Here is a 13,494-nt window from a genome sequence, read left to right on the forward strand (position 1 = left end):
GCATATTATTTCAGTGAAGGTACATTAGGTATTTTCTAGGCCAGTCTTAATTTCAAAGATTCTGTCCTGTTGTCAGGTCATGTGTTTTATACTTTGGAAAACATAGTGATCAAAGACTTGGGGCGGGGCAAATAATATATTAGTATTCATGAAAGGAAAGAAAAGGAACAATTGTCAGTAGGTATTCCTAGGCAGAATATTCTACTGTGGGTGTACTTTCACTTTGAACAGTTTGGTTTTTTTTTTACATAAACTAGAAATGTTTGAAGTCAATAAGACTAAACCATCAGGCTTTAAACAACATCCTAATCACTGACTCAGTTGAGTTCTGGCCTCCTTGGTTACAAAGTAGAAAAACAGGAATCTGATTGAGGTGAATAAATGAGCAGGGAATGGAAATTTTCATTCAACCTTTTAGCCTTGTATTTTACTTCATTCACTTAATGATGATTCTTCTCCAACATATCCATCAAAATATCCTAACAGTCCAGAAGAATGAACCTCTGAGATTCTAAGTGCTTGACTCAAAGGACAACACTTTCTTGTCAAGACTGGTATTTTACTATTAAAACTCTGGTGAATTTTGCTTTTAATGCTGTATGTCTATATATCTATCTACCTTAATGTAAAGTCATATTTTTCATCACCCAGATTTAATGGTAAACTTGTCATCCCAGGAAGCCTGGGGTTTCGTATTTATTCAATGCCTGAATGTGTAGCTCCCACCTCCATCTCTGTACATTACCACGTACTCCTCATGGGGGATGCACAGCTGTCTGAGTTCAAGGATAAATCCATCTCTGGAGGTTTGTTTTAACATTTGAAACTTGTGTCTTGTTCCCACAGTATGTAAACCCTTCTTTAAACTGGAAACCTCACTGGCGGATCATTCCACAGACAAAGGGCTTGTTAAGTGGTAGGTCACCTAGGGTGAACGTTGTGATGGTAACTAGCCACCTCACTTCCTGTGGTCAGATATGTAATTTGCGGCAAGGCTAAACAAGGGCTCCCCCCTCCAACACACACACACACACACACACTGCAGGATAACATGTGCGCCAAAGTTGAAAGTTGAAGCCCTACAAACACAGACTTTGAATCAACATCTGGAACCTCCTTGACTCTCAGTGAGTGCTACATTTTTCACATAAACAAAGGCTTTTGCATTTGGAGGCCTGGTACAAGGATTAGCTACAGACTTGTGTCAAGATCACATTATAAATTTATGCTCCAATCACCACCTTTACTTTATACCAGTAATATACAAATTATAAAATGAGGAAAATGGCATAGCCATCCTCAATGACAAGGTAAACATTTGTTGATCTGAAATGGAGCAGAAAGACAAATAGCAAGTAAGCCTGGAAGCAGCAAGCCCTGGGTCCAGAACCAGGCAGAAGCAGTGAAGAAGTAAGTTTTTGCTTAAAATGGGGCATTCGACACATCTACTAGCTATGAAAGACTGAAAATATGTTAAGTATTGTATGGAGAAGGTAAAGAAAATAATAAAGAGTACATCCAAAGTAGACACACTGAAGAAAACAGTAATTATAAAACTTGAGTCAAAAATAGAAAACTAAGAAACAATAGAGAATTTCAACAAAGGCAAAAAGGTGAGTTTTTTTTGAAGAGGTTACTGAAATAATCAAATTTCTGGCAAAATTAATCAAGGCTTAAGAGACAAAAGTATAAACAAACAAAATTTGGATCATAACCACAGATACTTAGAGATTTTAAAAACTTATAGATACTTAAAAAATTTATTTTACTAAATAAAAGGTTTCAATGGAATGGACAATATTCTAGAAAAATAAAATACACCAAAAAGTGAACCAAGAAGAATTATCAGTAACTATTTAAGATAATTGGTTTGGTAATTCAAAAATCTTCATTATAATGACACCAAACCCAGATAATTTTAAGAAATGGATAATTCTTGGTGCACAAACTATTTACAGAACAGCAAAAGGCAACTCCTTTTCAGGAAAGGGACTAGTGTACAACAATTAAAAATAAATCAGACCTCTATGTCACAATATGGATGAATCTCAAAAGCAGAATGTTTAAATTTTAAAAAGCAACTTTCAGGTAGTATGTACTACCCTTTATGCAAATTTAAACAAATACCCTCAAACAATGCCAAATACAGTTCATAGATACATATATATGTAGTAAAAAATACAAAAAGATAGATTAAAGGGCAGACACACATTTCCTGACCATGCTTACTTCTCTGGAAACAGGATCAGGGAAGGGTCCAGATAGATGTAACATTTAAAATAAAGATTAAAAGCTTTGGTAAAATGTGGTAAAGTATTAACATTTGTTAATTCTGGATGGTGGGTACCATGGTTCATGCTATACTTTTCTGTGGTTTGAAATTTTTCATAAGAAAAAAGAGGAAAACAAATACTAGGGGTGCTATGAACAGAATGTTTCTCCCAAAAATTCATAAATTGGAGCCTTCCTCCCCAGTGTAATGGTGTTTGGAGTTGGGGGTCTTTGGGAGACAATTAGTTCATAAGAGTGGAGCCCTTACAAATGGGATTATTAGTATCTTTATAAGCAGAGCAGTAAGAGAGAGGATCTCCCTCCCAGCCACCTGGGAACCAGGAAGAGAACCCTCCCCAGGAATCAAATTGGCCAGCATGGCATCTTGATCCTGGACCCCCCAGCTTCCAGGAATGTGACAGATAAATCTCTGTTGTTCAAGCCACCCAGTCTATAGTATTTTGTTATAACATCTTGAGTTGTTTGTCCCCCAAGTGGACACTGGGGTTCCCCCAAGCCTTGACTTCTCCAGAGACTGAGGCTCTGCAGAAAGCCTGAGAAAGGGTCTGATTTGACAGCCCTGAGGACACCTGCTCTGCACACCAGTCCAGAAGGCTGCGTTTGGCCTGGGCTGCACACAGGAGGGTGGGAGTCCCTCAAGCTTCCAGTTCACTCAGTGGAAAGACCCTCATTTTTTTGCCCCCTGGAAATTCTCTCTCCTCCCACAAGACGGCTTAGGTCACTCTGTGGATACACCCTGTGGACTTGGAAGTCAGAATGTCAGATGCCTCAACGTGCAGCCCGGCTCCCACAGCAGTTCCAGTCTGTCGGGTCAGCCTGACTGGCCTGGGCCTGGGCAGCTGCCGCTTCCCTGGCCCCAGCTGTGTTGGTGCAGTCGGCGTGGGCCACACTGCCTTTCCTCTTCCCCACAGCCAACAAAACTGTCACCTTTCTACTCCTGCCTCAGCTCAAAACCACCTGGAATGGAGAACTGCTCCCCACCTTCACCATCCACAGGGCACATACCTTCCTCCCCTTTCTTCCTCTTCTCTCTTTTCTGTTTTTGCATTTGCTTCTCTGGTTTCTGCACATCACTTAATTGTTTCTCTGTGCGTCCACTTTTCTTTCTGTTTTCACTGCTCCATTTTTCTGATCTCTCTCTTTCCCCTGTCTTTCTGCCTGCTTGTTCCTCTGTGGCTTCCCACTACATGTGTGAGGACAGCGAGAGTTTGCCCACAGACCAGAGGGAAAACCACAGTGAGCTCAGTGATGAGCATCACACAGAGACCTAAAGAAGCAAATAATAAACTGCAAAACAGCATCAGCATTACAGGACCTTAAATCCCAGGAGAGAATAGCCATTGAACCCTGTACATTTAAGTTGAATTTTATTGCAGGCTTTCTTAAGCTTTCAATTCTAAGGTAGTCTCCTGAACAAGTCAGTCTCCCCCACCAGCTCATATTATTGGGAGTCGGTACATAGATGGTGCAGAAGGCTAATTCCAGAGGTTCTCCCAGGAGTCTGCAATGACTGGTTATAGGAACTTTCTTTGAATCAATAAACGATGTTCTTTGACCATCTTTTAGTTTACAGTTCCTGAGTCCAGTGTTTATAGTTGAAAAGGTTTATGCTTTTTTCCATGGAGGTGCCTTCCGTATTGCAGAGTTTATAATAAGGTTTTGGAATTGACTGGAGACAGAGAATCAATGCATGTGCGAAAGCTGTATCTTGGTGTTAGGCTGATTTTAATAAATTATACATTGAAGTAGCCACACTGAGTGAGGCCACCATTCAGCCCAAATTAGATGAACAGGGGTTTAAGATGTCAGTGCGCTCATAGTTCATATTACCATGCTGGGTCTAAATGGAAATTTTATTCGACACAGCTACTTAAGGGGGAATATCATGTCTGAGTTATTTTAAAAAGATAGTCTGTCTTCTGTTAACACTTTTATACCTTCAGGGTTTTATAAGCATCTCTGTCACCTGAAATGGAGGCAAGAATTATGACTCTTATGTCATGGATGAAGAGATGGTATACAGACACTAATTGACTTTCACCTTGCAGGGCACTGGCTGAGTCATTCAGGGTCACAGGTCTCCTTTTTGCTTTTTATTTTATAGGACAGCATCATCTCGTGGTCAGGGAGTTAAAATTCCTGGGCTCCGCTGCTGATGGAGGTAGTCTGTTGGTGACCTTGAGCGACTTTCATATTCTCCCTCCGGGTGCTCATTTTTGTGCTGAAAGTCTGGATAACAAATCCCTACTTCTGATTGTACCCCCTTTTTTTTTTAAATTAGGAATGATGGATTGCCAGTGAATCAGAAGTGAGGAATTCCATATTACATAAAAGCACAGAATCTCCAGGTTAGCAAGGATATGGAAGCGGCAGTAGCCTAGTGGTCCTGAAACTTTTTTTTACAGGAGAATTAGTAAAGGAGTTAAAAAAAAAAACAGATTCTTGAGCCTCATCCCACTAAAATGGAAAATACCAATATCAGGATTCTATATTCTCAAAAGTCACTCCAGGTGGTCTGGTACAGGTTTAGAAACCATGGCTTAAGTGGAACCACTCCAAGAACATGTGAGAGGGGACATGCTGTACAGTCACTGACAGTCAGATGTGCACTTGAAATAAATAGGTCATGAGATCAGAAACACAACCCCCTTAAAAGCAACTGAGCAGATGGGAGATGGGCTGGGCAGAGGTCTTGGGAAACTCTGGGCTCTGTTTTTGCCACTAAGTCCTTGATTTGGAGTATGGAAGCTGGAAAAAGCCCTGACTGAAGTGAAGTCAGGGCTAACCAGCTGTGTGATCTAGGGAAAGTAATGCCCCCTCTCTGGGCCTCAGTTACCTCTGTAAAATGGGAGTATGGTCTTGTTGATCTCTAAGTTGCTTCTACAGCACTTGACATTTACCTAATATCCCTTTTTGATGTGAACATGCTATAATTCTAAATGCTGTCCATTATCTTAATTTTTCAATATAAAAATGCTTTACGGACCCAATGCTTGTGTCATAGGACCTGTTTTCGGTCAGGGGTATCCCCAAGCAGCAGGAATGCTGCGCCCAGCCACTGAGTCAGCGCAACTGCACATAGAACTCACAGCATCTCAAGAGGATTCTCTGCCATCTTAGGCTGGAAAAGCAACCTCCAAGTAGGCGAGTTCCAGGGAAGGGAGGCTGAAGTCTGAATTGCAAAGGCATGTGGAAGTAAAGATGGTTTGGTTTGGAGGGAGGTATGTACCCTCCCAGACATCTCTGCTCCAGGTGAAGGTAGTTCTAACTGCTGCCTACTACACTACAAGACCACCAGAGAAAGGCTCCACCAACTGGCCGAGACTGAGCACTCTGCAGTGACCAGGCTCACCTTGCCTGGGGTCATGGCCACTGTTAGCAGGAGAAGCCTGTGATGGTTATAGCTGCTGGCAACAGGGCTGGCTGCTCCGACCTGAGCTGGACCAGGGGTGGCTGAGTAAAGAAAGGCTGCACCAGAAGCATCTTTGTGGGCCAGGAATGATCAAGTGTTCACCATGATTGGAAAAGAGCCAAATAACGGAGCCAAGGCTGCGAGCCAAGTAAGAGGTCATACTGGACTTTTGTTGGAGTCCATTGAATTTAGTGGGGGAACATTTACTGAGCACCTACTATGTGTAAGGCCTTCAGACTTCAAAGAGAAACAAGGCAGAGTCCCTCTTTTTAGGCACTTATGACTCGGTAGGGATGCTCTCCATGAGGATGGGCACAGTATACCATTCTAGCAGGGGAGGGGCAGCAGGAGAGGAAGGCTGATGAGGTGGCAGCTGAGTAGGACTTCGCTAGGAGAGGGGAGTGGACAGGACTTCCAGGCTGAGGAGACAAACTCAGTCAAGACAAGAATGTTCAGAAGAGCACGGTGACTTTGGGGACTGGAGAGCAGGTGGGATGTGTGGGGGAGCTAGGTACACACAGGGTAGAGGAGGCTGGGGCAGTACAATTGTAGACCTAGCCAAAGAGCTGGGCCGTGTGTGTGTGTGTGTGTGTGTGTGTGTGTGTGTGTGCGCGCGCGCACGTGCCTAAGGCTTTAGCAAAGGGGGATTCTTATTATATAGTCACATTTGTGTTTTAGAAGTACTGTCCTGGAGGTAATGTGGAAGACGAGTGGGCGGAAGGCAGGAACCAGTGGGCGGAGCCAGGACCCATGTTAGGAAGTCAGGGAAGAAAGGCAGTGATGGGGAGGGTCATACCATATATTGGGACATAAAATGGATCTGATGGTTGCCTGGATATGACCAGTGCACAAAAGAGAGGAGCAAAGGATGATTCTCGGTTTTCTGGCTTGGGTGAGGGGCTCCGGAGCTACCTCCCTTCCCCTGCTCTTGCCCTTCTCCCAAGCCTGTGTCAGCTGGGTGGGTGGGGTCTCCCTGGGTGGGGTCTCCCTCTTTGCTTTTTGAACAGTCATTCAGATAACTTGAAAGCAGGTGGTCAAGCGACACACTTTAAGGAATGGGGAGTTCTTAGAGGTGCCCGTATGAAGAAAATACTTAACAATGAACTTCCATAGAACTTTTTAAGGGACTGTGTATTTCTTAGGACTGTAGTCATCTTGAAAGAAATAAATATATGTAATTGCAAAACATTACCCTCATACTGAAAAGTGTACAAAATAGAAATGTATTGATGTGACTTATTGATCACAAAGCAAATCTAGGTGTGACCATGATGCCAGGCTGGAAATGGGGCCAGCATTGCCAGTACTTCTGAAGCCCCTCTTATGCCCCCTTTTGGCCACCATCCTCTTGTTCTGCCACCTTCCTCATGCCAGGATAATCATTATCCTCATGAAAGGACTTTAAAACACACACACACACACACACACACACACTTGCAAATTAATATGAAATAAAAGCAAATCTTCCTTATGTTCCCTTTTCCAAATTAGGTTAATTTTTCCTCATCTTAGTCTGATTGACAGTAGGGGTCCTGAAATAGTCATTTGGCTCAATACCTGCAGTAGTAACAAAATTGTGATCTGGGCTGCCCTTTACTCTGGATCTATATAAGCTAAGCTGTGGTCTTTATCAATTAATCGCCTCTGTAATTTTCTGTAGCTTATACAGCTGTGAGTTGATAGAATGGCCCATTTATCTTGAGAGGCATTTGCTTTTGCATAAACAGTGTAAAGCACACTCTGAACCATTTAAAGGGAGAGAGGAGAAGAGAATAGGATGAATTCTTGAGCATGGAATCTTAACATTTACTTATTTAGGTTCTGAGTGTCTTTATAGGCTCAAGGAACTATTTATCCATCCCTCTTTCTAAAGCTGCTGCTTTTCTAACCAGCCTTTAGGATCCCAGGCTCCAGCCACCTCTACTACAGGGGACACTTCATTCATGGCAGAATGGAGAGAGGGTCTACCTACAAGAGGGAGTTGATGGCCCAGATGATTGATCCACTAGAGCGACCCACATCAGGAGAGGGTTGGGCAATGGAGCAAGGCATGAGGCCATCTAGAAAGATGTGAAAATTGGCAAGAAGGCAGCAGCCCCGTCCCCTCTGCCATCCTGAAGGCAGGCTGGGCCAGCCTCTTGGAGTTCACATCAAGGTTTACAAGGGTCAACATGTTTGTGCTGGCATTGACATTTTCACAAATTGCTCTGTAGTTGTTTTTATTAGTTTTATCCCAGCTGTTGCTCCATGGTCCTTCGGGCAGCTGGGCCTCCCAGGCCTTTTGGAATCCTTGTTAGTTGACTCAAGTCATGAAAAGGTGCCATCTGCTTTGAACTCCTGCCCACTCCACTGCTGGACAAATCCCTGGCATGCACTGGGGGAGAAGCATAATGAGGCTTGCACCTCCAAGTCTGCAGTCCAGGATTCTGTCTGGTAAGGTGTTAAGTGCAGAGGTGAAGTACAAGCCCAGGGGGACATGTAGGTTAGAAGAGTAAACAGGCGAGCATGTGCTTCCTCCTGGGTCCTAAGCAGCAGCAGGCTGGGAGGAGATTGCACAGCATTCCTGTCACAACCCTGTGGTTAATAGCACCATGGCGACCCAAATAAATTCACAGATGTCAGTTACTCCCTGTGTTTTCACATCACGCCAACTCTCCACAGATGCCCCTCAGCTTGGGAAAAATGTGGGACGAGGTTCAGGGGGTTCTCCCCTGCAAAGCTTTTCATTTTATTCTGTTTCATATAGAGAAAATAAGAAAAGACTTAAGGAGGTTTAGGAAGAAGGGCCACCACCATATCCATGCTGTAATGGATGTATGTGCGTTGCTGTTGAGACATTTTCCTGTTTCATATTTGTTCTTTAGAAGTGGTGGCAGGGGCAGCATCAGTAGAGCAAAATAGCTATTGACTTTCATTAAACATTCCCCAATAGTAGCATTTTTCAAAAGCGGTATCTCAAGTGTAGTGTGAAATTGACTTCTATCTCCTCCAGTACAGTGTGTAATCAGACTATCTTTCTTGGATACATTTTTGTACTTTAAAATGGACACGAGTTCAAGCAGACCTCCTAAAGTTATATTCTGAAGAGGGGAATTCAGTACGCTGTTATATGTTTATCAGGAGAGATTAGTCACTAGTGGAAATCAGAAAACAGTGTGTTCACTACAGCTTGGAAAGACTGTCTCAGGATGTAAGTGCAGGGCTTGGTGGCAGATGGAAGGAGAAGCCCTAAGTTAAAACAGACGTAAGACACACACTGACGGAATGCAATGGGTAGACCTTGTTTGGATCCTGAATTGGGAAAACCCCAACAGCTAAACAAACAAATAAAACATGAGACCAATGGGGGGAAATAAGGTACTGACTGGATATTTGATGATATTAGTTTTTTCATTGTAGGTGTAAGAATGGCATTGGGATTGTGTTAAAAAGAAGAGTTCTCATCTCTTGTCTTTTAGAGATATGTACTGAAGTATTTGTAGGTGAGCTGCTATGATGTCTAAACTTACGTCACAATAATCCAGAGTCAGAGGAGGAGTCAAGTGCATGGGGAAGGAGCGGAGGCGAGAGATGAAATAAAACTGGCCATGAGTTGATGATTGTTGAAGGTGAGAGATGGATAGAAGAGTTATCAGTTTATAGTATTTTTCTCTCTACTTCTCTATGTTGAACATTTCTATTATGTGAAGTTAAAAATAAAAGATCTCAGTGCTCTTGTCTCTTTTAGCTTTCTTTGAGAGGGGATGGAGAAGGTATTATGGAGCTCCTCTCAAATTGGGCATACCATTTTTACCTTTATCAAGCTTATAATCAAAGAAATCCCATTGGGCTCTTTCTAATTTAATACTTCCTTGTTTATGTGATTCTGTAAAATGGTGATATGCTGGCCATAACAATCATGAGCACTTCTTGGAGAGAAACAGAAAAGGAAGGGACTACTCTCCACTGGGAAGCTGTTGGTTTTTTACTTATACAAAGTGAAGGACCTGGCCTGGATATTCATAATGGGGTGGGGAGATGTGGGAAAACAGAATGTTATGCATTTTGGCACTTAAGTAAATTTGGTAGGGAGAGTAGTTATAGTTTGTATGATAAAGCTCATTTTAATGAAATTTTATACCCTAGGCTCAAAATAACTCATACCTTACACTGGATTTCCAAAGCTTTCACAACTGCTTTAGTTATCTTTGTTGTGTAAAAAAATTCCCCCAAAGTTTAGTGGCTGATGTGCCAGATCCTCTGCTATGTCCTGGCTAAGAAAGCTAAAAAGACCTGTTTCCTTGCAGCTTCCAGTCTGGTGGGATGACCAACATGAGACAAGCAAACACACAGAAAGGCTTACACATTGTGGTGAGTGCTGTGAGGGAAAGAAAGGGTGCTTGGAGACAGTGAGATGAAACCCTAGCCTGAATAGGTAGGGAAGGAAATTCTGTCTGCAGAAGGACATTTGAGCTGAGCTGGGACAGGGAAGCAAAGGGCCAGGGATTGCTGTGAGATGTGGGTAGGGCTTATTTCAGGCTGGGAGAATGGAGTGTGCAAATGCCCTAAGGTGCGAGAGGGTGTAGAAAGGAGAGAAGGAATAGTATGGAAACAGTGTTGTGGGGAAGAGGAACGGGATGAAGGTGAGACTGGAGCGGTATGTAGAAGATTCATACAGGACTCTCCGGGACAGGAGGAGTTTGAACTTTATCCTAAAGCACTGGGACTCCCTGGTGAGGACTGCAGACAGAGAATCTATCACATTGCCTTAGTTTGGCTTCTCTTAGAAGCAGACCATGAGTCAAGGATTGGAGTGCAAGTAATATATTTGGGAGGTGACTCAAGAGCACCACTAAAGGAGTGGAGAGTTGAGGCAGAGAAGGGAAGACGTCCAACGAAGGAAGCATTATAAACAAAGTCATCAGGGTGGACAAGTGAAGTTTAATTGCTCTGTGGAACTCTGGGATCCACTGTAGAATATGTCCCTCAAGTTATTCCACTAGAGAAATGGTGTATTGATGTGCCCAATCTTGTTAGCCTGTGGTTGAAGTCCGCTGGGGGCAACGGGGCACCTTGTTGGGCACCTTGGTTTTGCATGCACTGCATGAATGGGTACAACAGCTTCAGGACCAGAGAAAACCTCTGGAGTTTGGAAGTCAGGTCAGTGAATATATTGGTGGTAAGGGTCAGGGTATATGGCAGGAGGTGTCTACTGCAATCCTAGTCCAGCTCAGGAGTTAATACTTCCCTCTGCTTCTTTCAGTAGTGAACATACCAGAAGCAGACCAGGGTGCAAGTGGGAGACCAATTCAGAGGTGATTTCAGTGGTCCCAGTGGGAGATGATGGAGACCTGGATGAGGTGGTAGTGGACCGAGATGGAAAGAAGTGGTGGACTTCAGTTTCCTGTTGAACATGGTAGCAACACCTTGGTAATGGTTTGGACATGGGACTTGAGAAACAAAGGAATTTCATGAGTGATTTCTGGCTTCAGTATCTGAGTGGGCAGTGGTGGCATTTGCTGAAATGGGAAAACTGGGGCAGGGTTGGGTTTGGGTCATGTATTTATAATGATATCCATTGGCACATTTGTGTGACTTTCTCCATCAATGCTTAGAGCTGGCACAGAGCAGGTGGGCTCTAGATCCCATCCAGAGGTGAGGGTTTGCCAGGAATAGGCAGCAGGAATGAGAGGGAGCAAGGGGGCTAAAGGCCTGTGAAAGGGAGTGGTTGGCATTCTCCTGGACTAGGGACCCTAAGCTCATAGACCAGGAAATGAAGGCAGGAAGGGGCAATTGGTCAAAGACAAAATGGTGAGCCTGCTGGGTTGACACTGGTGCTGCTAGGGAAAGTACACGGAAGAAAAGGAGCATGCGGTCTGATTCATCATGGTACCCAAGGCCCCAACACAGCTTCTGGAACAGAGTAAAAGCTCAGTAAATATTTATTACTAAGCGGAGGTCCTTGATGATCTGAGGATGGGTCTTAGAATGATTGGTTTGCAAATTTCTCTAGTTCTCTATTTCTTGGGTCCAACAGTCTTTTTGAATGAATCCATTCTGTTTCTGTTCAATTCTTTCCTTTTAGGGGTCAGCACACACGAATATCTCTGCTTCCAAGCAGTAGTGGGGTATCAACACGATAGTTTTGGGACTGCTGGCAGTCCCAAAGTTACTCTGTGCTTGTGGGAAGCTGGATGGACTGTGGATTGATCTCTGGATGTCCATCCAACCATCCATTAATAAGCCCTCATTGAACACCTACTGTGTGGCTAGCTTCATCCTACTATGTGGCTGTCAAATGAATGAATGAGTAAATGGCCAGAAAAGTTTTGCTCATTAGGGAGCTACAAATAGCATCTGAATTTCTGGCTGTGAACTTTTTTTTGGCCCTCTGCCCTTCCTACACAGTTATATTCAGACTAAAGGAGGGAAAAGCCTTTACTCTTTTGCCTGCTGTGTTGTTTTAAAATTTTATCAAAGTGTACAATGCTCTGAAGAAGCCCAGGCAGAAAGAAATCTTTCAATGATGTCTAAAAACACACAAATCCATCTCTCTTACAGCCACGATCAGGTCAGCAGTCATGCTTCCATAAGAGGCAGGATTCAGATTCTCACTCCTTTGCCATTTTTAAAACCACCAGGCATTATTTTTTAGAATGGTTTTACCTACCTAAGGATATTGCTCATCAACTCATCCTTGGAAGTTTTGCAATCTTCTGTGAGATCTTTAATTGTAATTAATCAAATCAACCATTTGTTTTTTTCTAAGCCCTCTGCCTCCCGGGAAATCTGAAGAGGTCTCTGCTCAGAGGGAAGCAGGCTTTCAGGCGCTCCAGAGTCAGCCCGTTCCACTGCTTAGCAGTAGAGGGGGCTGGGTGGGAGGCGCAAGCCTTAGGGGTTTCTTGGTTATATGGCACAATGCGTTTCCGCTGGGGCGCCATCTATGTGAGGCAGCCTGGGCCTCTGTCATCATTCAACGCTGCCTGTGACCTGGTGGGTAAGCCCACCTAGTTCTGGGATTCCCTGTTTCAAAGTTTGCTGTTGTTCACGTAAGACACATCTTCCCACCCATTCTTTATGAGTAAAGTCTTAGTCAGTTTGGGCTCCTGTTATAAAATTATCATAACAGGGTGGCTTAAACAATAAACAGTTCTTTCTCCAAGTCTGGAGGCCGGGAAGTCCAAGAACAGGACCCAGCATACTTAGGATCTGATGAGGGCCTTCTTCCTGTTTGCTGATAGCCGGGCTTCTCCCGGGTCCTCACATGGTGGAGAGCAGAGACCTCTCTCTTGTCTCTTTTTCCAAGGCCACTAATCCCAACATGAGGGCTCCACACTCATGACCTGATTACCTGCTGAAGGTCCCATCTCCAAATACCATCATACCAGGGTTTCAATGAGTGAATTTGGGGGGCAAACATTCAGTTCATAGCAAGCAATAAGGATGGTATTTTCATCTCCATCTGCCTGACTTCTGCGATTTTCTCTCAGTTGGTTCCAGACTTGGTGAGGAAAGGACTCCTTCCCATACCAATAGCTGAGGTCTAGTGTTGGGTGTATGTGGGGCTGGTGGGGGCAGAGGTTTGATCAGGCCAGGGAGAAGCAGATAGCTTCTTTGGTTCAGCCCTTAACCAGTTTGTAAGGAGCAGATAGTTTCTTTAGTTCAGCCCTTACCAGTTTGCAAGGAACAAATCCCATTTTCTTTCTCTGTGTGCCTACATCCAAGACTGCCACAGGCCTCTCTTAATGCTGCCTCCACTCCCCGCCATAGGAACCCTCTTGCACTCTTGGTGGGAATGTAAATTAGTTCAA

General features: G+C 43.7%; 1 long non-coding RNA gene across 1 annotated transcript; it reads left to right on the forward strand.

Moving 5' to 3' along the window:
• Positions 1-9,170: 9,170 nt before the first annotated feature.
• On the forward strand, positions 9,171-11,556 carry LOC140845046 (uncharacterized). Its single transcript, XR_012123671.1, has 3 exons — positions 9,171-9,312; positions 9,991-10,054; positions 10,947-11,556. It is a non-coding gene; the product is annotated as an uncharacterized lncRNA (long non-coding RNA).
• The last annotated feature ends 1,938 nt before the right edge of the window (positions 11,557-13,494 follow it).

The sequence above is a fragment of the Manis javanica genome, chromosome 2, assembly GCF_040802235.1.
Source record: "Manis javanica isolate MJ-LG chromosome 2, MJ_LKY, whole genome shotgun sequence".
Taxonomy (NCBI): domain Eukaryota; kingdom Metazoa; phylum Chordata; class Mammalia; order Pholidota; family Manidae; genus Manis; species Manis javanica.